Consider the following 25,328-nt stretch of genomic DNA (forward strand, 5'->3'; position numbering starts at 1 on the left):
AACTGAAGTAACTGTGACTTGGCTAATTATCTTAGTCCTAAACTCATATGTAATCATGAGCAGGATCATGAAGTCAGGTAATTCCTGCATAAGTTCTTTAAGCAAGAAATGGTTAGTGATGGTTTTGCCCTTTTCATAATTGTTTGGCAGTTTAAGTGTGTGTAGGATCTAGGAGGTTTTTAGGTTTAATTTTCTTTCCTGCCTAAGAGATTTGAACCTGCATCTCCTACCTCCTGTGAGAGGACCATTACAAACAACCTATACGCACCTCTCTTGTTGGAGATGTTCACTTGCAAAAAAGGAAGCCAGGATTAATTGGGCCCAGGGGAAGCACTGCACTGTAGCTTGGTTTATCATGGAGAGGTATAAAACTTAACTGTAAAAATCTCAGTTGATTACCTTGAATGATAGGGTCTCACTTATGTGTTTGCATTAAATAGTTATTAGGGAAAATACGTAAAACTGGGAACAGGACAAGAACTCTCAAAGGAGAGTCTCAAATGCACTACAAATCTGTGCTTCCACTAGCGTGCTCTAAGTCCCAGGAATCCTGTAGTCCTGACTGTCCAGTAGCACAGTTTAACCAGGAGGGATGGAAGACAGCCTCATCTAGCATCACTTAATTCACTGGGATCGAGACACTCTCATGGGAAGTACAAGCTTTGGTCTGAGTCATCTCAGATAAAAAAAGGAAGATGAACCCATATTCTATACTTTCTGGGCAATTTCTATAACAATTTGCTTCAAATTCAAAGTATTGTACCAGTCATCTTCTCCCACTACCTTTTTTTTTTTTTTTTTAATGGAACTGGATTATTTGAATTTAAGTCATCTTAGAATATAATAGATACACTCTGAACAGTGAATGATAACATAAGTGATTTAAGGGGGTTTTTGCTAACTTGCTTGATGTTTTCATGAAGGTAATCAGAAGCATTTGCATGGGCAGTATGTATCAGCTGGAAGGCAGTAATTACAACCAACTAGCAAAGAGCCCGTGAGTGCTTTTAATCCATCTTGATCTAGCAGGTTACCCCAAACCGTGCTGGTTCATCGTTGCATAGAAAGAGAACTCAAGAACTCCTGGAGCTTGGAGAGCAACCGCAGCTGCTGGGCAGCAGTTGAAGAAGATGCTTGGCCTTTCTCAGCCTGCTCCCACACAAAACTGAACAGGGCATCTCAGCCTTTCTGTTGTGGGCATGCACAGGGTACAGTATAAAAAAAAATTTGAGGTCCTTTGTGGGAGCCAGCTGATCCTACCTCCTTGCCCCAAATTTATCCTCTCTGCATTATAAGGCTGAGGATTCAGTGCAAGCTGAGAATTCTCGTATTTGGCCAGTATTTGTATTGCCACAAAAATATTCGTGTTCTTTTAGCATTTAATTCAGATAGAAAAAGGCAAGACTGGAAAAATGTTGATTTAGTTAAATGATAATGAAGCATAATTATAACCAGAGAAAACAATTGTTCTGTGAACATGACTCCTCTCATTAAATTAATTAATCCAAAGGAAGCAGTAGTTCCATGTCAGACCTACAACCACAAAACAGATTTTCTAACACAATAATTTTCAATTATGTCCAGAGATTTACTTCCTGAAATTAACTATTTTGTGACTTTTCTGGATAAAATTATTTTAATAATGAATTTTCTTAAAAATTGTTAGGGACAGAAAAAAATATTGGTTATATGGGAAGATGAGGTATTCTAAAAACAAACAAAACAACCAACAAACAAAAACAAACCACCAAAAAGACCAAAAGAACAAAAAGTGGGAACAAATAAAAGAGCTGAGAGCTATAAGTCCACCTTTACAGAAAGGCCAAAAGAAAGACTAGTACAAATGTAGACTTCCCCCAAAGCTATAAATTGCAAACTTAGGTATCACTAATAAATCCAGCATGTCAGATACATCCTTTTTTCCTATAAGATAAACTAACTTGGAAGTAACCTCTTCACTCCACCCATATTTGGAGGGTTGGGAAGAGAACCAATCTTCAATTTTGCTCAAAATGGTCTCATTTTAAGCAGTTTGGCAAATGAGTAGATGAGAATTTTAGATGTAAATCCTACCAAAATAATTAAATATGACAGGCATGTAAATTCCTAATTATCAGCACCAAGCCAGGTATTTAAGCAATTTGGACTTGCAAATGATCATACAATGATTTCAGTAGTATTCATATGTATATTATATCCAATTAATTGAACTAGAAAACAAAGATGAGGGCTTTAAAATAAGAGCTTTAAAAGTTAGAAAATACATTCTGCGTATACTTTTTAAACACATCCTTATACTCATTCAATCTATGTCTTCTATTTTACCAGTCCCCCCAAATCCTTCTCTATTTCTTTTAACACCTGTACCAAATTCTAGTTAAAAGTATACCCCACTCTGAGATTCCTTGTTTCCTTCACTGACAGCCTTTGTTTCCCTTCAATCTCAACCCAGCTTTTCTTCATTGTTCATCTACATTTTCTCAATCACTCAGTCCTGGTACCAAAGATATCTTTCAAGTGATACATGGCATAAAAACATTTAGACCATTTATGTAAAGCTTAAATAAAATAATATTCAGTCAGAAATAGGATTACATAATAGAAAATGAAAGCCCATAATGTATATTACCTTCTGACAAACCTGAGTTGCATAAGAATTTTTATGTACATCAAATCATTACCCCCCCCTCCCAAACCCAAGACAGTTGAGGACCTCGGTCTTCAACATCAGGAATATCTGATATCCCATCAAAACTCAAATTTTTGACCTACATAAAGTTTAATGACATTTAAACAGAGAACCCAGTTCCTAGCTTTTCAGAATTCCCATTGTACCATGCAATTAGGGAAGTTCATTCCTCAAAAATTCAAATAATTGAGTGATTACACTTCAATGCCTTTGAAACCACTCATAGTCCATAGTAAGCAAATTTCCAGAAAATGTTAAATATCATAATATTATTGTATTGGTACTTGTTTTTTCGTGTCATTTTCTCCCTCCCTGATTATAGTATTATGTATAAATAACAATGTATGTGTTTTCACTACAAAGATTTTCTTTTCTCATTATACAAAGAGTGGGTCAAACATGATGTTATATCAATTATTTCATTATAAAGTGATACGTATCAATGTGCATATGTCTCATAACTTACGAATTGATCTACATATTGAGGAAGAAAAAACCCCAGAAAACTGTGCTGTCACTGAGCAAGTATGTTCCAGAGATTCTTGTCTTACTGCCAACACACAAAGCAAGTTTACTTGCATCTCAACCAGTGAAACTTGACATAAAGCACAACACAGCTAAAAATACATGGCGATCTAAATGCACGATTATTTTAAGAAAATTATACAACACGGAGAAGTGAGAAATGAGCTTTGAACAATTATAGAGGCATTATTGTATTGGGTGGATCTGTAACATAGAGGGGTTTGGGTTTTTTTTCTGTGATTCTAACCTGTTCAGGTCAAAAGAATAAAGTATAATTTAATTTTAATTTTTAATTTCTTTAAAAAATAAGTCACTTTTGAGCATATAAACCATAGGAAAGTAAGCTAGGTTATCATTTGTGCAGTTATGTCATGATTAGTGAAGATTTCAGTTATAAAGATAATGCTGATTTCTTGAATCACTATTGAGGTGTATAGGTTCTGTGAGACAGAAGAGGGCAGAATTTGAAATTAATGACATTGAACAGCTGTAAGTATACAAACGGAAAAAACAGTCTTTAGAATTTTTATTAACAAGGTGTATAAGACTGAACAAATCTAGCTTGTCTTTTTTGGATCTGAGTTTCAATGTCATGTCAAATAAAAACCAAAACAATGGTTTTCCTGTTAACTGAGCAAATCTGATTGCAGGTCACATAAGTGCTGTAGCCAGAAAACAAACACCACAGTTAAAAAAAAAAATACTTTCCAGACTAGAGAAACAATTTATCAACTTTCTTGTCAGCAGTATTAAATAGCATATATTTATGCTTCATCTCACACTTAGAAGGCAGTTTTCTGAAGAAGAAACATATCTATGATGGCTGTTGTATTATGACACAAAATGGTTTCTTGAAGACACCAGATACAGAACTCTTGATTCACAGAAATCTGTGCAAATATTTCTGCAGATTTAGAAATATTGCTTTTTGCATGGTTGTATATTTTCAAACAAAACTTCGTTCAAATTCAGAACTTCATCTTATATTTTTACATTTAGGTAGCACATACCACAGTCTACTCCGTGCTAATTAGACAAGAATATTTACCAACTTTGACAAGCTGACATTTCAAAACTTTCAGTCTAACCTCTATGATTTGCTGTGAGCTAAATAAAAAAAATTATTTCAGTATGTTCACATTGTGATTTGTTTGTCATCCTGCTCACAACAATGACAATTGTCTTCTCTTTATAAACCTTCAAATAATCAGAAGTAAAAGTAAAATAATTCAATTAAATCTCATTGTCATTTATAAATGGAGATAAACTGCCTCCTCTCTAGGTTCTAAATGTGCAACATGATACAATTTAGAAAGAAAGATCTGATCACTGATTCTTGGCTTCTGTTCTCTCTGTTGCTGGCTGCTGCAGAAAGGAGTGTTTTCAGCAGGCAAAAATTGACAGAAATACATAAGCTATGTTGGCAAGCAAGTTCACACTTGGCCTTTACCAGTTGGTGCATCAAGCTGATAGCTGGCCAAAAATAAATTACAACAAAATAAAAATGTACTGATCTTAAAAGAAGAAAAAAGCCCTTCACGCGTGCCCCCCACCACACACACATATATATGTAAGGGAGAAAGAGGTGCAAAATCAGAAGTGGAACTCAGACAGAAAGGGAATAAAAACAATACTAAAATCTGTCATATGCCTTCTCCCATCTTTGCACTCTGCATTGTTTCTTGTTCCACTCCAGTCAGACACAGCTCTTCTCAATTAATGCCAAGCTCATTTGCTCCCCTCAGAGGACCTTGTTTTCTACATCAAGTAGGGGGCATTAAAATTTTTTTCTTTTTTCCTGGAATGCTATATGAAGCTGCAGGGAGCTGCAGAAGATATATTAATCACAGCTGTTTCTTATAGCCTGTGGAATGGAAAGTTGTTTGTGGTTGGTTTTTTTTTGTGGGGGTTATTTTGGAACAAAGCCATTCACTCTGAAGTATCATAAAAAATTTGAAAGATTTGCAAGACCATGTTCAGCAGCAGCAGTATTTTATTACACAATTATTTCAAGAAGTTTTAATGATTTCACAATTAGGGAAATGGTCTCTTGATTTCTATTCCTACCTCTTATTAGAGATGCCCCAAATATAGAATTTAACAAAAAGCCTAATTAAATGACCTTTGCAGTACCTAAATTTTGCCAATTTATTAAAAAGTTAAAATAATTTTATCTACATTTTTAGGCAGTTCTAAGATTTGACTAATTGATGACTTTTGTTGAACAAATATTTGAGGTACTTAGCTATACATTTTTTAAAACTTTAAGGAAAACAGTATATATTCAACAGGTATGAAGACCAAACTTTCAAAATCATTTAAATGCTGCTGTTGAGCAGTTCTAAACATCCTTCAGCTCACCTATTTTATAATCTATTAATACACTATTATGCATTATTTATTAATACACTATTACAATCCATTAATACACTATTACGCATGTCTGGCGAGCAATACTAATGGACCCCAAGGTCCATTAGCAAGTAACACAGTCCCTAGTAAGTCCATAACAAGTGCACTTGTTATTCAGCACTTGGGTTAACTAACTAGGTAAAATTCTTCGGAGGATGAATTTTTGTTTATTCTCAAAACAGCCTTTATTATCAAAACAGCAGGTAAACTGAGTGTATACTCCCAAATGATCTGAACTGAATGGTTAAAAGATCTCAAAGGCTATATTCTGGTTATATTTCTAGTAGAAGAGAATATTAAAGAAAAAAAAAATAACCTCAAATCTAACGAATCAGACTTTGCACAGATTAGGCTGCAATTCTAGAAAAGGTGAATAGAATGAACCTGACTTTAGAAGCTGCTGACTTGTAGTGTTCATTGTAAACACCTCGCATGTGAAGGACTAAGTTAAAGAAATGCAAACATCAATTACTAATAACTAATGCTGTGCATGTATAATCACTGGACTCATTAGGTTTTGCAAAAGACTGTCTTTAGCACCAAGAAAAATAGTAAGACAGTAATAAGAAACATGCCTAAAACATTTCAAAGAAAGAGGAAATTACTTTTTTTTACTCTCTTCCCCAAACTTAGTATTATAAATTTGAAGATAAAAGATAGATATCTAAAAGGACAAACAAGATTTCCCCCACCCAAAATCAACAACAACAAATAATCTCTTTGCCTAAGGTTACAAATCATCTTCAGGAGAGAAATTGTATGCCATGATAGTTTTATACATAAGCTCTTGGTAGTGAAAGTGTGAAAGCATAACTAAACCTACGAACTGCAGAAATACAAACATAAGCCATAGCCAGCTTGCACCTTCCATCACCAATACTTAAGGGGAACTCCACCGAGAAGTGGAAAGTCAAAACATCCAGAAACAGATGACCATTCTAAGACAATAGATTTCATACTCATAAAAAGTACAATTTGATGAATGTTGTTTGTTCTGGGAGGTTCTTCAGAGAATTTTAGCGGTTTAGATGTCACTTAATTCAGAACTGACACGTTTTTACTATCCGATGGCTGTTCAGCAGCTTTTGAGAAATAAGGTCATTATTATCCTTTGCTTACAAGTTTTTCTGTGGTTTCTGTGACAATATTTTCTGAAACCATGATAAAGACAAATGGATTTATCTTATTCTTTTGGTGCAGAAAAGTTTTATTACTGCTAGCTCACACAGAGGGAAGTCAAGAAAAGAGGATGTGTGAAGACTCCTCACCCATTTATGTCAGTTATTTTTGCAAGTGAGATAAGAAAGATCATTTTGACTAACCAGGCTGACTTTGTGCTGTAGCATTTTGTTTGAAGTACTTAACATGCTGCTTTTTCTATTTTCTCTATCATGCTCATTTTTTTCCTCCTGGTGTATGGAGAAAAGCAGCTGGATGCTTTAATGCTTTCCACAGCTGCTGGACTTTTGTCCATGTCACAAACCAGTAGTCTATGGACAATATTTTAGAAGTAGAACATAAGATGTTACTTTTAAAACATAAGAAGCGAGAAAACTGCAAAATTTTCCTCTAGACTTCAAGTCCTCTGCTTAAAGATAATTTATCTAAATATTCACTTTGCAACAAACAGGAATAGCTGATAGGGCTGCTTGTTCTGGAAGTCTATTTAGATTCTCTTGCAAGAAAACTTGCTGGTTTATGATAGCTACTGAAAACTTCCTCTTTCACTAAGATAGAAACAATCACAGGCAGAAATAATAAAATTGTTAACTAGAATAAGGTATCGTACTTCAAACTTGTTTCCAATAATGTATAAGAAACATAAATAGACTTTGGTTTTAACACAGAACAGTTCCATACTTCCATGTGTTTGCAGCTATTTCTTTAAGTAGTTCCCACACAAAGTACATCCTTTACATTCAGCAGGCCTGAGGAAACAAGGTCTTGGCTACATTTCAGGTGTCATTTAGCTCTTCAAAAGAGCTTATTTAGCATATTTTCCTGCATCATTTGAGAAGCTGCCAACCTTACCACATTCAATTTCCAATGAAATCTTTTCCTTTAAAAAAATTGGATTTCTCATCTCACTTTATCATACATCAAGCAAGGCTTCAGTAAGATGTTGAAATTACATTGTAAACAGCATCCAACACGAAACAACATCATGGTTTTATCAGAAACTGGAATGTGGTAAGTTTTTGTCTTCTTGTATTTGGGCAAAAACTAGTGAATGCTAAAATAAAACTAAGTTTCAAGCTTCAATTGCCCTCAAAGTATTTTTACTCTTAATCATTTTTCTGAAAACACAGCAGGACTAGTCATCATAAAGTAGTTCATTTTTACATGTGACCCCAAGCGTTTGGCTAAGTCAATTCTTTGTTATCTCATTCAAGCTGAACAGTTTAAGAGGGAGTCACCAGCAGTTTATTACTGCACATTGTGCCTTTGTGAATTCTGCACTGCTAATGAGAGGTAATGAAGATACTATGACTATGGTAGACAGACACACTGAAATCACCAGCTGTACCAGAGAAGAATAAGGTTTCCCCTAGAGAGTCACTAGAATGATTTGGGGATTTTTGAAACACTGTCTTTTTTCAGAAAAAAAGAAAAAAAAGTATTAGGACAATAATTAAAGAAATTGTAATCACTTATAAACTTAATACAAAACCAGCATCTCTAACAGTGAAAAATGTCATTACAATCCTCTGAGTTATGAAATGTATCTCCAAAATAGTTGATGAAGGTCATAATATATCTAGATTTTCAGAAGAAAAAAAAAAAGCCAAAAAACTTTCACAGTATAAAAGGCTGTTAGATATCTGAAAGTTAGTTGTGTAAGTGCTAGGTGTTTGCTTTGGCTCCCTTTATGACTAATGATGTGAAATAGGTAGTTCCAGAGGATAGCTCATCCCAACTATATTAAGATCATTAGATCTCTCTCCATGGAATAAGTATATACAATTAGCTTATTTTTGGACAACACATTTTTAAATCTCCAAATATTCAATAGAAGAATTATGTATGCTCCCTAATACTCATGAATATTAAAAGTGAATTGCTACCCTAAAATTTCAAAATTGGCTAGGACAGAAAGTAAAAATATAATCGTATCATTGAATTTCACCAATTTGCCCAATAGCTTATGATAGATCTGGAGTGGTATAATTAAAAACAGTAAATGATGATCTGAGGAAGACAACCACCAAATAGGCACACAAGCAGCTATTAATTTGATAAGCTGGAGACAATATTGAAAATCCTCAAACAGATTTAATGAAAATAATGGATGGATAGTACATACTCACATATAGGTCTCAATAAATGTAAAAGGTGAAGTAAAAGAAATGCAATTGCACAGTTCATGTATACCATTAGTTTCTAAACTTATGGTAAGCACTCAGAATTTGGACCAACGGATATAAAGAGCTCAAAATAGACTTCTATTCAGTTTCAACTGATAGTCAAAAGGCATGCAAATTGTTAGCTTGGAAATTCAGCTGGGATGAAAAATACATAAATAGGTTACTAGCATGCAGCTGGAATGTTCTCGAGTTTCATCATTATGCTTTCACATTCATATTTATTTGCAGTTATCCATATTCAATATAGATCTATTTTCGTGTGTTAGGCCAACTTCTGTCTGAGGTGAAGGTCCTTTGTGGAGCTGGTATTGTTTCTATTAGTCACCACTAAAGAAGTACAGCAATCAAAGGGGGCTTTTTACAACATAAACAAATCTGGGGCTCATCATTGATGAAGCCAGAGAATCTGGGATGCTTTATTATCCCAGAAGTCCATCAAAATTAGAGGACTATTACTTATACCCCAAGAGTGGTGTTACATGACCAAGGTGAAAATGTGCAAATGAACTGTTATTTCTGATCCAAGGCTGATATGTTCTCAGAATAATTCTTAATGAAATTCATTTATCTTTTTCTAATAATCTCTCCCTCCCAACTTTCATGTTAAATTATATATATCGGCTTTTAGACTAGAGGACTATACTTTTTACTCTTGTTACATTACATTTAGATCCATTTGATCTTGAGACCTTTTCAGAACAAAAATAAAAATGCATCAAAAATCTCCCTTCATTTTGTAATCTAAAAATCTTGCCTGAATTTGACCAGTGTTCAGAAATAATTTTAATCACTAGTCACTTCCAATTCCTTCAATGAATAAACTATTAGTCGAAAATTTTTTTGCCCAGAAGTAAAACACAGTGAATCTACAATCAATAATGGTGTAAATAGAACATTTTGCTTTCCTTTTTAGTTCTCAGTATGATAATTCAGTAAATAAGAACGCTATACAAAGGAGTTTTTTGTATCTTAGATAGGCATGATGCTGCCCTCCTCCTCTGTCTGCCCACTCTGTTTACATTGGTATTGATTTATGTCACTTACATCTTTTAAAAGTGGAAGAAATAGAAGAAAGGAGATATAAAACCACAGCATCAAACACCAGAGCTGTAAGAAGGTGGTGTACCTGTGCCATGCATGGACGCAGTTAGAGAGACATTTTGTTTTAGGCGTATTGAGTAATTAGTGTGTCAGAAGAATTTCTGAAGGAAAGATTAAGTTAAGGGAAGAAATAGCCATACACCATACAAGACTATAGAAGACCACATGCAAGGTGATGTAAGTTTTCCTCTAAATACTTGAAAGATAAGATAAAAGCAACTTGGAGTTGTTAGAAAATTCGCACTCTCAGAGAAAGTTATAAAAGCTGCAAATGAAACACCACCTTGGGCACAGCCAAATTTAACTTTTATGAGGAATAAATGTATTTCCACATTCCTATTTTTAAGTCATACTGTGCTTTCTTGGTGTTTGTATTACACATCAAAAAAAAAAAAAAATCTTTAAATGTTTGGAGAATTAGACTGAAAAAAATGTTTGCTTACCACTTCTATGCATGCAAATACCAGGGCCTGTCACATGCATACAGTACATCCCCTTATAACAACAGGAATCTTGTGCTGACTTCTGGTAAGAGCCGAACTCTTCTCATTCAGTGCTGAAAGACTGCTCCTAGCTCAAACACACACACACTCAGGATTGGAAAGGAAGAAGATTATAAAATTATCTTCTCAATACGTTTACCAGTATACAAGACAGACAGAAGCTATAAGATTAAGAAGGTGAATATTTGATGTGCTAAAAGCTATAAAGAAAAGTGTTTTGATTTTATGAAATGCTGTCTAAATCAGTTATAGCTTCCTCTGTGATTTTTGAGTATGTATTATTTTAAGGAACAAGTAGGCTAGAACAGTCTACCAAGCTTTACTATTAAAGAGAGCTAAAAGGTGGCAAAAAAAAAGGAGAAACGTCAGCTTCATTTACTGCAAATTATTAAGGCAAATCTGAAGTAAATCCCACCCAAATGCTTGTATTGTGGATGCCAGGTCCTTATCACCAACTGTTTTATTCCTACAAATCTGTTCCTAATGGGCCATGCTACCTGCTAGCTAGATTTTTAAATATATGGGGTGGGTTATTGTCAGAAATGGGTTAACAGATTCTCTGGCTTCCATCGCTGTTGTCACAGTAGCTCCAGGTGTCAGATTTGGCCAGTGAAGCCAAAAGAATAGGTTTCTGGGATGATGCCTTAGAAATACAGGAGAGCACTTCTTGCTTATTGAGAGGATTAGCAAGGGTCATATCCTCAATTAGAGGACGTTGGCTCCCACAGCCTTTCTGCAGAAAGCTAAACACAACAAAATAGACTAATAAATAGATGTTACGATACATCCATATTTAAGGTCAAATAGCAGAAATAAAAAATTAATGCCATAAACACAAAACCTATCCTGGTAAAATTTACTGTAAGAAACAATGATTCTGAAAAGAACTCATGGATAATGATGAATGAACTCTCTGTGTTGTGCTGTGCCCAAAATAAAAAATGTTATCCTTGGATGAGCAAAAAGGAGAACACTGAGTAAGATTAAGGAGAACATATAACCTCTCATTTGATGTTTGTTGACTTCCACTGTAACAATGGTGTCCATAAATCAGAACAAATGTTGAAAATGTGAAGAGAGCCATACAATAAAAGAAGCCAAAGGAACTACTGTAGCAACCTAAAAAGAACATAAACTTGGAAATGAAAAGTAAGAGAGGGCTTTAAAATCTGGTAGCCATCACCCAGAAGGTTACCTTTGTTCTCCAGTGGTTATCACCGAATGTAGATTAGTACAGACTGGTTTGCAATGCCCATTGTTTAACAAAGAGTAAATCAGCTATCAGAAAAAAATAGCTGCTGTTACGGTGGATTCAATGTAATTGTGCATTTTTTATTCAATATTGTTTTCTAAAAGAAACACCAGTTCAAACAAGAATCAATTCAGATTCATCAAAAGGTCACAAAGTCAACAGAAAATAAAGTGCGCTACTTTGTATAGTCTGCATCTGTGTTAACTAAAGGATTTAAAAAATGAGACAAGTTCTAAAGTAGTGCATATCTTTCTTTATATCTCAGTAAAAGCTCTTTCTAACTGCCTGTTTCCTTTAGATGCCCATATTCTCACTAACAGTAAGCAACTGTATCCATCTCTCCCTTCAATAATAGTAACTGAAAAAGAGAAAACTCTGGACCATGCAAACGGAAAAAAGCCCTGCATCTCAGTCCTGTCCCTGCTATAGCTATCTCAGAAAAGGACATTTTAGCTTATAGATTTTTATGATGAAGAACTTGCTAAAACAGCATGTTAAGCAAACTAGGAAAAGATTTAATAGGAGAACCCATTAATGAAGGATTACTAAGTCCAATGGCACAAATATTATGTGAACCAGGTGGATGTCTTTTCTACTACCTTTTACAGCTTGAATTTTGAAGGTAGAAATATAAGCTTGTCTCCGTGGTCAGCATGTGCTTTGTTCAGCACACTGGGGGAAAATCCATCCAGGCTTCATCTGATGCTCCACAAATGTGGGGTGCTCAGCATCTGGAGGGATGCAAGATTTACTCACTAGCTCTTATTCTGTTGTTGTCAGGCCTTTCTTACTGAGATCTGGAGAGAACCCAGCACCGTCCATCTCTCACCTCTCCTTACGGCGCTTCCCCCTCCATGCCCCAGTACAGAACCATATTAGTGTAATGGGAAGTGTGGGTTATAGACCTCGCCTGAAAGTGAGGATTATCAAAAAGGCAACCTAATGCGAGAAGGAAATGAATGAAAAGAACTTTTTTCTTATCTTTTACTTCAAGCAAGTCCACAGTACACACTGAGCAGCTGATTCTCAGATGGGTCAGGGAATTCTTTCATTTCACATTATTAAAATGTTCCATTGCCAAAAAAAAAAAATAAATAAAAAAATTATGTTGTATTGGGTTTGCTTGGCAAGGTTTTGGTAGCAGGGAGGGTTACAGGGGTGGCTTCTGTGAGAAGCCGCTAGAAGCTTCCCCCACGTCCAACAGAGCCCATGCCAGCCGGCTCCAAGACAGACCCACCATTGGCCAAGGCTGAGCCCATCAGTGATGGTGGTAGCACCTCTGGGAGAACAGATTTAAGAAGGGAAAAAAAAGTTGCTGTGTAACAAGATACTGCAGCCAGCTGAGAGGAGTGAGAACATGTGAGAAAAACAACCCTGCAGACCCCCAGGTCAGTGAAGAAGGAGGGGGATGAGATGCTCCAGGTTCTGGAGCAGAGATTCCCCTGCAGCCCATGGTGATGAAGACCACAGTGAGGCAGGCTGTCCCCCTGCAGCCCAGGGAGGTCGACAGGGGAGCAGATCTCCACCTGCAGCCCGGGAAGGACCCCACGCCGGAGCAGGGGGATGCCCAAAGGAGGCTGTGACCCTGTGGGAAGCCCGCGCTGGAGCAAGTTTTCTGGCAGGAGTTGTGACCCTGCAGGGGACCCACACTGGAGCGGTCTGTGCCTGAAGGACTGCAGCCCATGGAAAGGACCCACGCTGGAGCAGTTCGTGAAGGACTGTCTCCTGTGGAAGGGACCCCACACTGGAGCAGGGGAAGAGTGAGGAGTCCTGCTCCTGAGGAGGAAGGAGCGGCAGAGACATGTGGTGAACTGACCCCAACCCCCATTCCCCATCCCCCTGCGCTGCTGGGGGGGGGAGGAGGGAGAGAAAACCAGAAGTGGGGTTGAGCCAGGAAGGAGGGAGGGGTTGGGGGAAGGTGTTTTAAGATTTGCTTTTATTTCTTATTACCCTATTCTGGTTTGATCAGCCATAAATTAAGTTAATTTTCCACAAGTCAAGTCTGTTTTGCCCATGAAGGTGATTGGTTGAGTGATCTCTCCCTGTCTTTACCTCGACCCATGAGCCTTTTATTATATTTTTCTCTCACCTGTCCAGCTGAGGAGGGGGAGTGGTAGAGCAGCTGTGTGGTGCTTAGTTGCTGCTTGGGGTTAAACCACAACAGCTAGATTATCAAAAAAGCCTCCCCTAGAACAGTGAGGCTAGCTAAACTCTAGAGGAACTACATGAACAGTAATGCTTTGAGACACCTCTTAGACATGGATTACCTTCAGTAGGATAGTAATGTCATACTAGAATCAAGTTTCAGTATCTTCTGTGCTTTCTCATATCTGATGTTGGGTGGTTTGTGGGAGCGGTGTCAAGGGATTACTCACCTAATACAGGAAGGATACACTCAAGGACAGTAATGGGCTCTCTTACTGTCTTTCAGGAATTTGTTTTCTTCCTGGAGAATTTAGACTGCAGATTTAAAACATCAGGAGCTAGCAGAAGACATCCTTAAAATTGCAGATGTAAATGTATAACTCCTCCCACTAAAAACTAATGTAATTGTTTAATGGAACATGCATTAGCTCTAGTATGCTTGTAAGCTTGGGTCTATTATTATTAGGCTTCTAAGTTAAAGCTGAAGAAAACAAGAAAACCTACAATTTAACATTATATTTGACAAATTTTGAATCCTCTATTGAGAAGCAAATGAACAAACAAGCCCCCCACCTTTCCAGCTTTGAGAATTGTCTAGAGCACATGTCTAATTATTCCTTTCTATAAAAGAGCAGGCATTTATTTTGCCATATTGCACTACTTCCCTGCCTCCAAATCACATTTAATTATGGAAATGGCAAGCCACAATACATGTAATGTTTTTACTGATGCCCAACAGAACTAATTCCAATCCTATCATTAGATTTCATTTACTTAGTGATCAGCCACTTGTGAGCTTTTCTTGAATTATTCTTTCATTTATGAACAAGGTTTGTTTCTATGTCAAATCCTTATAAAATTTCTTTTACAAGAACAGAGAGGAAAATATTTTGTTCTTTACATTTATTTATTTTAGAAAAATCATGTCTCTGTGACTAATTTCTATTAGAAATGTGTTAATGGAGTTTAAGTCCTTAATATTTGTACAATCTCTGAAAATGCAAGAAGTCAGCCATCTTCTAGGTAATACAACAACTGAAAAGGAACACCATCTTTTCCTCTACTAAGTGTAGCATTTGGAAAGTAGTTAACTTTCACTCTCATTTAGAGTAGATATTTATTCCATTCTTATGCAAGCCACCATGTACGTTTGAATTTCAGATGTCAGTCTTGCAGAATTATATGTATGTCTAACTTTATAGCTAATAGCCCTTTTGAGTGGGTTAGGTAACTTCAAAGAGGTTAAAGTATCTTTTAAAGTCCAATGGTGAGCAACGTGAATAAAGAGAATTCTTGATTTGTGTGAACTTTTTTTTTATATGACTTTTGGAAAAGACACCATATATATATAAGCCCATCACTTTTGAGCAGTTAGTCTATATTCAGGAATGAAAATGTATTGATATGTAATAACACAAACTTACAAAACGAAGAAATAAAAACTCATCTGGCATTCACTAAGCCTGTTGGCATGTGCCAGTGAATTTGCAATGAGGCACAGAAACAGCCAGGCTCACGAAGCCTACATTTTTAGAGCTGTAGCAGTCGTCCTATAAATTATTCTGCATCTAGGTCTACATAAATAGCAAAGACAGATGCACAATACTAGTGCCAGTTTTACAAAATATTACCCCAGTCAGCAAGATGCTGCAATAAATAGGTTAATCATTATTAATGTCTTTGATATTCATCGTAACAACATTAATCAAGACGAATTAATTTGGAGTTAATGTGACTGCAATATGAATTGCCAATGGTATTTACTTGTAAATTCAGTTTTTGAGGACAGACTTAATCTCCTTCACGTTCAAAACCACTCTTGATTTCTGCATTATTCCACATGAACTACAGACTTCCATGCTATTGTTGATACTGATGCATGGTGGGTTTTTTCCCCTCAAAAATTTCTATGTTTGCAGATATCAGCTCAACTAGCAATTCTGGTAAAAAGTTTTTGACCCAATTGACTAGTACACTGTTGAACAAGTGCATGGTTGAAAAAAGAAAGTACTATTTTTCTCCAGGAAAAAAAAATCAGTCTCAGGTACCATCAGATAGATTATGCTTCTCATACGTAATTTGGAAGTCAATAGAAAACTTCCTTCATATGAACTGATAGATATCTATAAATATGAAATACAAATTCCTGAGTTTCATTTGTCATAATTATAATGAATTCAAATAATTAGAACCTGAGAGATAGCCACATCACAAATAGACATAAATTCTTTTATAACTAGAATATAAATTAGAAAATAACTAACTGCCTTCTTAAGTACTGACTATATGGAAGACCATGGCTACTGACTCTAGCACAGAAGAAGGAGCGAAAACTATGTTAAGAAACCAAAAATCAAAGACCCAAACTCTTTAAGTTCTGGTTCAATACCTCCACAATATAACCATTCTTTGGGGCTCTGGGTCAATGTTCACTATATTTCATTAACAAAATGTTAGGTTTAACAAAAGGTTCTGATACACCTCCCCACCCTGCCCCGTAATTTATAGTTCAACAAATATTCTGAACACTTCAGGATCCTACCACTGTGAGGTCCCTTCAGAGGATTCTAAATCTTACTCATAGGATGTAATTTTAGCATCAGACACCAGACGGTAATGCATTAAAAATGTGCATAACCGTTACATGTACATACATATGAGTTTGTAGATGTGTGCATGTAGATATATACGCACACATACACAAACACACACGTATTGTAGTTCTCCAACTGGACACCAGATGGTAATGCATACTAGAGCAGATACAAAGCACGACAAGCCTTCTATGGTCCGAGCCATTGCTGTGGAGGTGAAAACTCATTTGCTTTTGCAGTTATGCATGATGAAGTTTTTGATGGAAAGGAGATGGGGGAAGTGGGAGGGAGTTCTTTATGTGTTTACATCTTTTTTTGAAGTGTATTGGTGCATTTTAAAGTTAAAGTTAATCACACAGAAGTTCATATCTATGACTTCTAATTTAGTTTTAACCTGTTTTCTTAGCATGGTTTCCAGTTCATAACTATGAGGAACAGGTCTGCCCTCTAATTGCAGTATTGTAGTATATGGTAGTACCTGAATAGGAAGCATCAGGCCTTGTCCTAAGTTTTGCAATTTGTTCCACTGAAACCAAGAGTTCCAGTTCAAGCTGCCTCTGAAGAAGCAAAATTTAATTATGGTGAAAAAATAAATGCATTTTAACTAAAAGAAATGTAGTAAAAACTTCAAAATTAAGTTAAAGGATTGCTCACAAATACTTTGTAGGTTATATACCTGTAAAACAAATATTTTTTTCTATTTTTCTGGTTGTCTTCCTCTAAAAGCAGTTAAAAGGTTAGTAATTAAAAAATAATCATTTGTATTAGATTCTAAATGAATGAATATGCAATTAAAGAAAAGGTAGCTCTAATCAATCATCTTTCCTGGAGTAATTAAAGTTCTTTTGATTTATGTCAAGTAGGTGCCAGGTGGGGATATCAGGCCTTATTAACAGTACAATTAAAAATAAAGAATGAAAAAGGTACATTAACACTATTTTCTTGTTTCCCAAATACGTTGTTCTCTTTCCCCATCTGTTTTGGTTAACTCATGAGTACCATAGAACCAATAACTGAAATGGAAGCAGGGCAGTCAGAAATATCTTAGGAGGTACATCATATCTGAAAAAGCAAATACCATCATCTTTGGGCTGTAGCATCTCATTCAGTTCCATAATCACAGAGGCTCACCCATCTTTGCTTTGTAGTTCTGCCCAAATACAGAGGCTATGACTGCAGTCACCAGGAAAAAAACAGAATGTGTTTAAGCAGCACATAGAGGTCCAATGAGATTAGAAGACTGGGTGGTAAAAAGTAGAGGTGAATCTTATATGCATATAAAAAACTTTTTTTTGGAAGTATATTTACTTATTTAAAGAAAGTTAAAGTAATCACATGGATTGCATGAAGCTCAGCATACTGCACTTGACTTTTTACTTTGTTAATGTCACTCTTCCTTCTGTCATCTCTAAAACTTCCATTTTCCAAGTTTTCACCTGCAATTGCATGCTGAATTTGTCAATATGAGTACATTGTATGAACAATACCAATAATTCACATACACCACAGCAGAAAACATTCATGGAGTTCACAGATATCTCTGTTCAATGTTCAAGATATTCCTAGCTCATAGATGGGTACAACCAAAGATATTTCATTTGACACAACCAGGTCAGTTGATCTATCTAACAACACATTCTAATAGCTAAGCCAAAGTTTTACACATCTGTAAAGGTGCTACTGAAAGCAGAACATTAAATAGCCCGAAGAGTACTAACATACAATTTACTAGATATTTTGACATAAGATGTTACAAAAAAAGAATTCCATTAATTCATAAGCTTAAGGAAATCCTGCTATCATGTTTTTTAAAAAGTCTAAAAAGAAAATAAAAACAACCCCCTTCAAACAAACCAACACCTTCCCAGTAATCAAACGATATTATTTCTCTTTGTACAGTAGAAGCCAGAACCATTGATTACTTATCAAAAGAACAGACTAATTTGCTGAGGACTATGAAGAAAATCATTACAGGGTTTGAAGGATTGGAAGAGTCCCCCTGAAAAGTACCATTTAAAAACCTGAGCAATTCTACAGAGATTTTCTAGATTTTCAATTTATCAGGTAGTTTGGGCAATAGGCTTTGAAAAGTCACTACTATCACATGGAATATAATTTAATTTTATAAAACCATAACTAATAAGTGCTACTTATTTCATGTTGCCCTTCCATCTGGCTTCTGGATTTTTAACTGCTCTTCATTATTTCTTGACTTCTGGTTTATGATGCCCTATAAAGTCTCCATTATTAATCTACAAGGAATTATAGGACATAACCACTGTTTAGAGATGGCTAGAGAATGGAAACCCTGCAAAACCTGGTGGTTAAAAGATACAGATTGAATTGCCACTCATGATACATACCAAAAAGTATGAAGAAATTGCATGGAGTCTTGTCATTTAACTCCTACTAAAACTGCTGAGCTTTCAGCAGCAATGTTTCCCTATCATATACATCTATACTCCACATATGGGTACAACCATACACTTTCAGTCCATCAATATTTTATTTCTAATCCAATTTTTAAGACTGTTTCTTAAAAAAAAATCCAAAACCCAACCCAAACAAAACAACAAAAAAACCACCCCAACCCACCTCCAGTAAAAATAATTTAAAAAATCCTAAACCCAAAACAAACACAACCCCTCCCCCCCAGATATTTTTCAATTGATGCGCATGTATTTGTTTCTTAAAAAAGAAACCTGTAGCTCTGGCTCAGTAGAGGAACCTGTGCTAATTCATCAGGAGGATGAATTTACGCTGTAAAATGAACAAAAAAGATTGGGGGATGCAATGACACATTTAAAGTAGAGGCTGAATTTTGATCCCTTTGACAGCGAGACTCAGCATGTCCATTGCTTAACAGTGCTTGACTTCACTTTCCTCCTGCCTTGAGAGAGAGAGAAAGTACAAGGGGGCTTGGGGGTGATGTGAGGAAATCGGAAAAATACACTAAAAATTATTATTTTTACTTGTTTACTGTATATTCTTCAGTTATCAGCACAGTTCCTTTCTGCTTCAGGATCTTGGTAAGAAGGGGGAATTTTTCCAAAAATGAGGGCGACAGTCAGAAGACAACAGCTCTACCCATTCATCTATTTGAGTGAGTGCCCTGTGTTATCATGTTCATGTTGAACTAAAGCATACTGCAGTAATAATACATGACAACCTGCTTGTTTCACAGACCTGTCGTATAAGAATATTTTCTTTCTCAGAACCCAGGCTTCCAAAATCCCAGACTTCTGCTGTGATAAGTAAGCAAATACTAAATCTTCTGAGACACAGATTTGTTCTTGTGCCAGAAAAAAAAAATTAAAAAAAAATAGATCCAACAGTGTTAGGTCTCCCAGCTTGGGAATTTCCCACAGTGCACTTGAGTTCCTCATATATCGATGAACTAGCAAGAACAATCTTAAACTATCAACATCTAAATCTCCCCAAAATACCTAAGGCTAGGGCAGGTATTTTGTAACCATGACTGAGCATTCCACTGCTGGACAACTCCACAGTGAATTGGTTTAGACTGTGTAAGCTGGAGTAAATCACAGAACTGCTTTGATTTACAACATGGGGTCAGCCACTTTGACTGCTCATATAGGCACCTTTGTTTCTTTTTCTGACTTCATCTGTACCTTCTTGGCTGCTCAGAGGCACAGTCCAAAGGATTGGCCTCCATTTTTGCCTAGATTAAAAAAAACAAACAAAAGAAGAAACACCCAAACCCAACCCAAAACCCCACAAACAAACACTAACCTAAGCAAAATTTATGAAGCAGAAAACTGTTCACAATAATTATAATGTGAAAGGCTCAGTAAAGATGCTCAATTGTCATGCTGTAATTTTTGAGGATGGCATGATTTTGAGAGACAAGGCAACGTTCCTCTTTAATTTGAGGTTTGTGATGTAAAGTAAAAAAAAAAAAAAAAAAAAAAGAGATCTAAACGTGGCATTCCTTTATATGCAACTCATCGCTAAATTGTTCTTTACTAAGGATCATTAGGGAGTTTTATGTCCATAGAGGAAGTAAGATTTTCCAGCAAAAATAATTAGAGTGTGATGTAGTCATTGTTTTGGTCTGCTAGTTTCTAGACTACATTTTGTACCTTAAAATAAATAGCAGGTACAACAGGTTTTCAGTGGAATAAGAAAGGCCATCCCCTCAGGTACCGCATTTCTGATGATCCATGAAAAAGGTTTGTAATGAGCTGGCAATTGACATTGATTATCATTAAAAGGCAGTGCAAATGCACAAACTGTGTTGCAAAGTTTTCACTGTTAAGTGACACCCGCAACTGTGATTATCAGGAGCAGAATTTGTGCTTCCCTGAAAGCGAGGTATGAGTTTCAGAAACCACACATCTTTCTGTTCAGAGGCAGTAGCAGGTACATGAAGATTTAGGAAAGAAGCAGCTTGCTTTCTTCCTCATTTTAGAATTATGTTTTAGACGTACGCAGAATTCACTACACTAAATTCAGCACGCTGAAATGTCAAGTTACAAATTCACCGTTAGACACCCCATATTTCTGTGTTACATGGCGTTAGGATGCTGGGAACTGTTTGCATTTTTCATTTTCTGTCACTCAGTCATGTGTCTTTGTTAAGAGTAATCCACACCTCACTGTCACACTGTCCACTGACCCTGGAGGTCGATAGCATTCTAAATAGAGACCTGGTGTTTTCAGGACACTTGATGGTAAAATTGATGAAAAGTAGTTTTTGGGAGACCAGACTTACTTTTTGTAATTGGAAGTTAAGCAGCTTCATCCAGCGGTTACTCAGTATCAACTTCCAGCCCACGAAAGAGGAGCAAAAGGACATAGCAGTTGCCCAAATTAGCATTTTCAAAAGTGGCATGACTTTAAATGTCATAAAATTCCCCATGCCCTTAAGTTGAGAACAAAAATAACATGAAATAGGTAATAGGGTGCAGTGGGGATGTGTTACCACATCTGAACCTTATCAGGTAGGAAAGCACAATTAGATCCTAATCAGTGATAAAATTAGCTCATTTTAGAAAATAACACTCCTTCTGCAAGCTGTTACCAGACTAAATATGCATGTTAAGTTACAGTACCTAACTACGTTTTCCTAATTTGTTAGAATACCCTTCCTCTCCCGACACCCCCAAATAAGTTACCCTTGAAGCACCTCTAGGGAAGGCAATTTCACTGGTAAGCCATCCTACTTTGCAGGACAGGGTATCACAGCTATGTGTAATGGATTACTGCCTCTCACCTGAAGGGTTTAGAGGGTTTAATAAGGTCAAGCAGAGGAAACAATTAAGATGCACTACCTTTTAAATAAAATAGGATGCCACAGAGAAACTGTGTCTTCTATCAACAGAAGCATGAGTAGGCCAAAAAATTAACTTGGGGCAGAAAAACTGGATATGCTTCATTTTTTTAGTCTTCCATTTTTCCCCTGTGCTGATCTTTTTCACTCTTGTATTGAATAATTAAGTGTACTATAAAACATGCAGGAAAAGAGTTCTGACTCATTGGCCCCTGAAGTATTTTGCCCAACATTGGTTATCTGTTTGTATTTCTTTGTTTCTACAAGTGCAAAAGATGTTTGGGCTCAGTCACCAATAACCTCTTTACAAGTGGTAAAAAAAAAACCCCAACAATACAGTAAATTGTATTCCTTGTTCAGTACCTACAATTCTTTGTCTGCAAGCTTGTGCTTCAGAAATTGGACATTTAAATTAATGTCTTTGCTTACAGTTGGGATGTCAGTGCAAAACACATGCATACAGAGCAAAACCTGTATATGAATTGGCCTAATGTTTTGATTTTTTTGAATCAGTGAAACAGACCTATGCAGCATCCACATGATGTCTCTGAATGGAGAGAAAGAATTAATGTATTTTAATGATTTAGGCCCTTAAACTATATGTGTAGGCACTTAACTAAACCAAAGGAGCTTCATTAAGAAATTCTTTCTAGAATAAAGTGTGCATGTTATTAGTATTTCATTCTTAATAGAACCGATTACAATTTCAGGTTTTAAACATTTCAGTGGTGTGTTTCATCTAAAAGATCAATTTAAACCCCTTTGCTGTTTACTCAAGCCACTAGTACTCTTTATGCCTCCCTGCAGCAGCCCGCCAGTCGGAGACATTAGGCAGGCAGACCAACACCAGTCAAAACCCAGCATCTACGCAACGGCCACAACCAGCTCCTTTGACTGCAACACAGGCCATCAAACATATTGATTAGATGGCATTTTTTTGTGCTAAGCTGAATCCCACAGGAATATAATCAGTGGTGCTCAAAGCACCTTTATGTGTTGCTGAGAGTCCTCTCGGGTTAATAAAGCAGAGGAATGGAGAGTTTCTGACTCCAACAGACCAAGGTTTTAGGCACATGCACAACCTGCAGGATGCCGACACTTCTAGGTATCCATGTCAGCAGACCTGTATGTGCCTAAAGGAACTTTTATAGCACACAACTAGAAACCTATGATCAGAGGATTTTGTGGAGCATCATTACAGTGTGCTGCATGTATGTAATATTTTAGTTGTGAAATGAATTAAAGAAAAAGTTTGCTTTAGTTTTCCAGAGGAAGATAATTCAGAATTAGGAATCTGAAATAATAGTCATGCAATACAACGTAGTAATACTACTGAGTGAACATCCAAAAGTTTCAAAATATACAAGTAAATCTAAACCAACCTTAATTCTCTCTCTCTATTGATAAGGTTTAAATTGAATTCTTAAAAGTAATCAAATACTGGCTTGTGTAACAGTTACTTTTCAATTATAAAACTTTATTTTACTGGGCCTTTATTATGAATTTTCATATCAGACCTTCCTACAAGATGTACTACTACTTACTTAAAGTGTCTCCTTTATAGTTATTAATGGATATCAAGTAAATATAACATTTTAAATTTTTTTATAAAGGAATGCTGATTTTTTTTTTTTCTTTTAAAGTATAAGTAGATTATAGACCTGGGTCCAAGTATCTAAGCCCTTCATAATGCTCATCACTGTTATGCTTGCTTCCCCATACCGTCTGAAGTAGGGCACACCATTAATGAAGTTCTAAAATCCCAATCCTGTAAACTACACTCACTAGCATTACATCCATCTCTAAAGACACATTTTTGAATTGCCAGACTGTTCCATTCTTTTGCCAACCAAAATGTAATATCAAATGCTTTCCCGTGGAAATGCTATTGCATCTTTTCTATTAATAAATTGAACTTACTTTTTTGCTAGCTTAATGACAGATTTTGAAAAATTTATGGAATGTTAAATGAATAAAGTCTATGAAAGTTCTGTGATTTGTGGAGATGTGGAATGTTTCCTCAGTTCAGAAGTGTTGTGGTTTCAGCCCAGCCAGTAACAAAGCACCACACCTGCTTGCTCACTCCTCCCCAGCCATGGTGGGATGAGGAGAAAATAGAAAGAAACTCTCATGGGTCGAGACAAGGACAGGGAGGGATCACTCCCCACTTAGGGTCATGGGCAAAAGACAGGCTCAGCTTGGGGAAGAAACAAAGTCAATTTAATTTACTACCAATCAAATCAAAACAGGGATAATGGGAAGTAAAACCAAATCTTAAAATACCTTCCCCCCAGCCCTCCCGCCTTCCCGCCTCAGCCCCACTCCCGGTTCTCTCTCCCTGGGGAACAGGGGACGAGGGCTGGGGTCGGCTCCTCACCCCTTGTCTCTGCCGCTCCTTCCTCCTCAGGGGGAGGAGGACTCCGCGCTCGGCCCCTGCTCCGCCGTGGGGTCCGTCCCTCCCGCGGGAGGCAGCCCTTCACCAACTGCTCCAGCGTGGGGCCTTCCCGCAGGCACCTCCTCCCCCTCCTTCTTCACTTACCTCGGTTCCCACAGAGGGGTTCCCCTCACATCCCACTCCCCCGACTCACCGCAGGTTTCCCCCCTTAACTCCGCTCTCCCAGAGGCGCTACCGCCATCGCTGAGGGGCTCGGCCTGGGCCAGCGGCGGGGCCGGCTCCGAGCCGGGGCAGCTTCCAGCAGCTTCTCACAGGAGCCGGCCCTGCGGCCCCTACCTTGCTACCAAAAAAACCCCTGCACCATACAAACCCATAACAATAAGAAAACATTGAAATAAAGAAAATAATTTCCTGGCTGTATAGTGTTCAAAAGAAGAGATGATCATATGCTGCAAGAGTAGTAATAGAATCTCTTATCACATGTATGGAAGAGTTCGTATACTACCTTGTCAGAAGTTATATTCTGTTGAGGAAATTAGGAAAATGGTAAGCAGTGGTCAGAAGCACTTAAACTTGCACACAGGTATTTGCAGATGAAACAGTAGGACTGGTTAGTTCAAACATCCTTAAACTCTCCCCAGTGTCAAAACAACCCTACTGTTTGTTAATCCTACTCTATTTGAAGTATACGTAACAGAATTTGTTATAACATATCAGTGCAGCATTTAGCCTTACTTTTTTCCTTGTACAAGATACTGGAAAGACTGCTATATTCTACCTCTAGAACTGCTTCAGAAACAAGAAATGCCACCCAACCGCACCAAAAAAAACACGAACCAACCCAAACAAAAAACCATACACCAAACCCCACTACTCCAGCTGGGCACTGAGGTGATATTGCTGTATCTTGAAACTAACATGAACATCTATTGAGCCAACCACTGTTCTGAATAAGGTTAAATCAAGAATTTGCTTCAGTTAGACACCTTCCATATGTAACAACCTTGTATTTTCAACACTGTTTTCAGTACAAATCGAAAACATCAGCCCATAA

This window comes from Haliaeetus albicilla, chromosome 5 (assembly GCF_947461875.1).
Source record: "Haliaeetus albicilla chromosome 5, bHalAlb1.1, whole genome shotgun sequence".
In the NCBI taxonomy this organism is placed as follows: Eukaryota; Metazoa; Chordata; class Aves; order Accipitriformes; family Accipitridae; genus Haliaeetus; species Haliaeetus albicilla.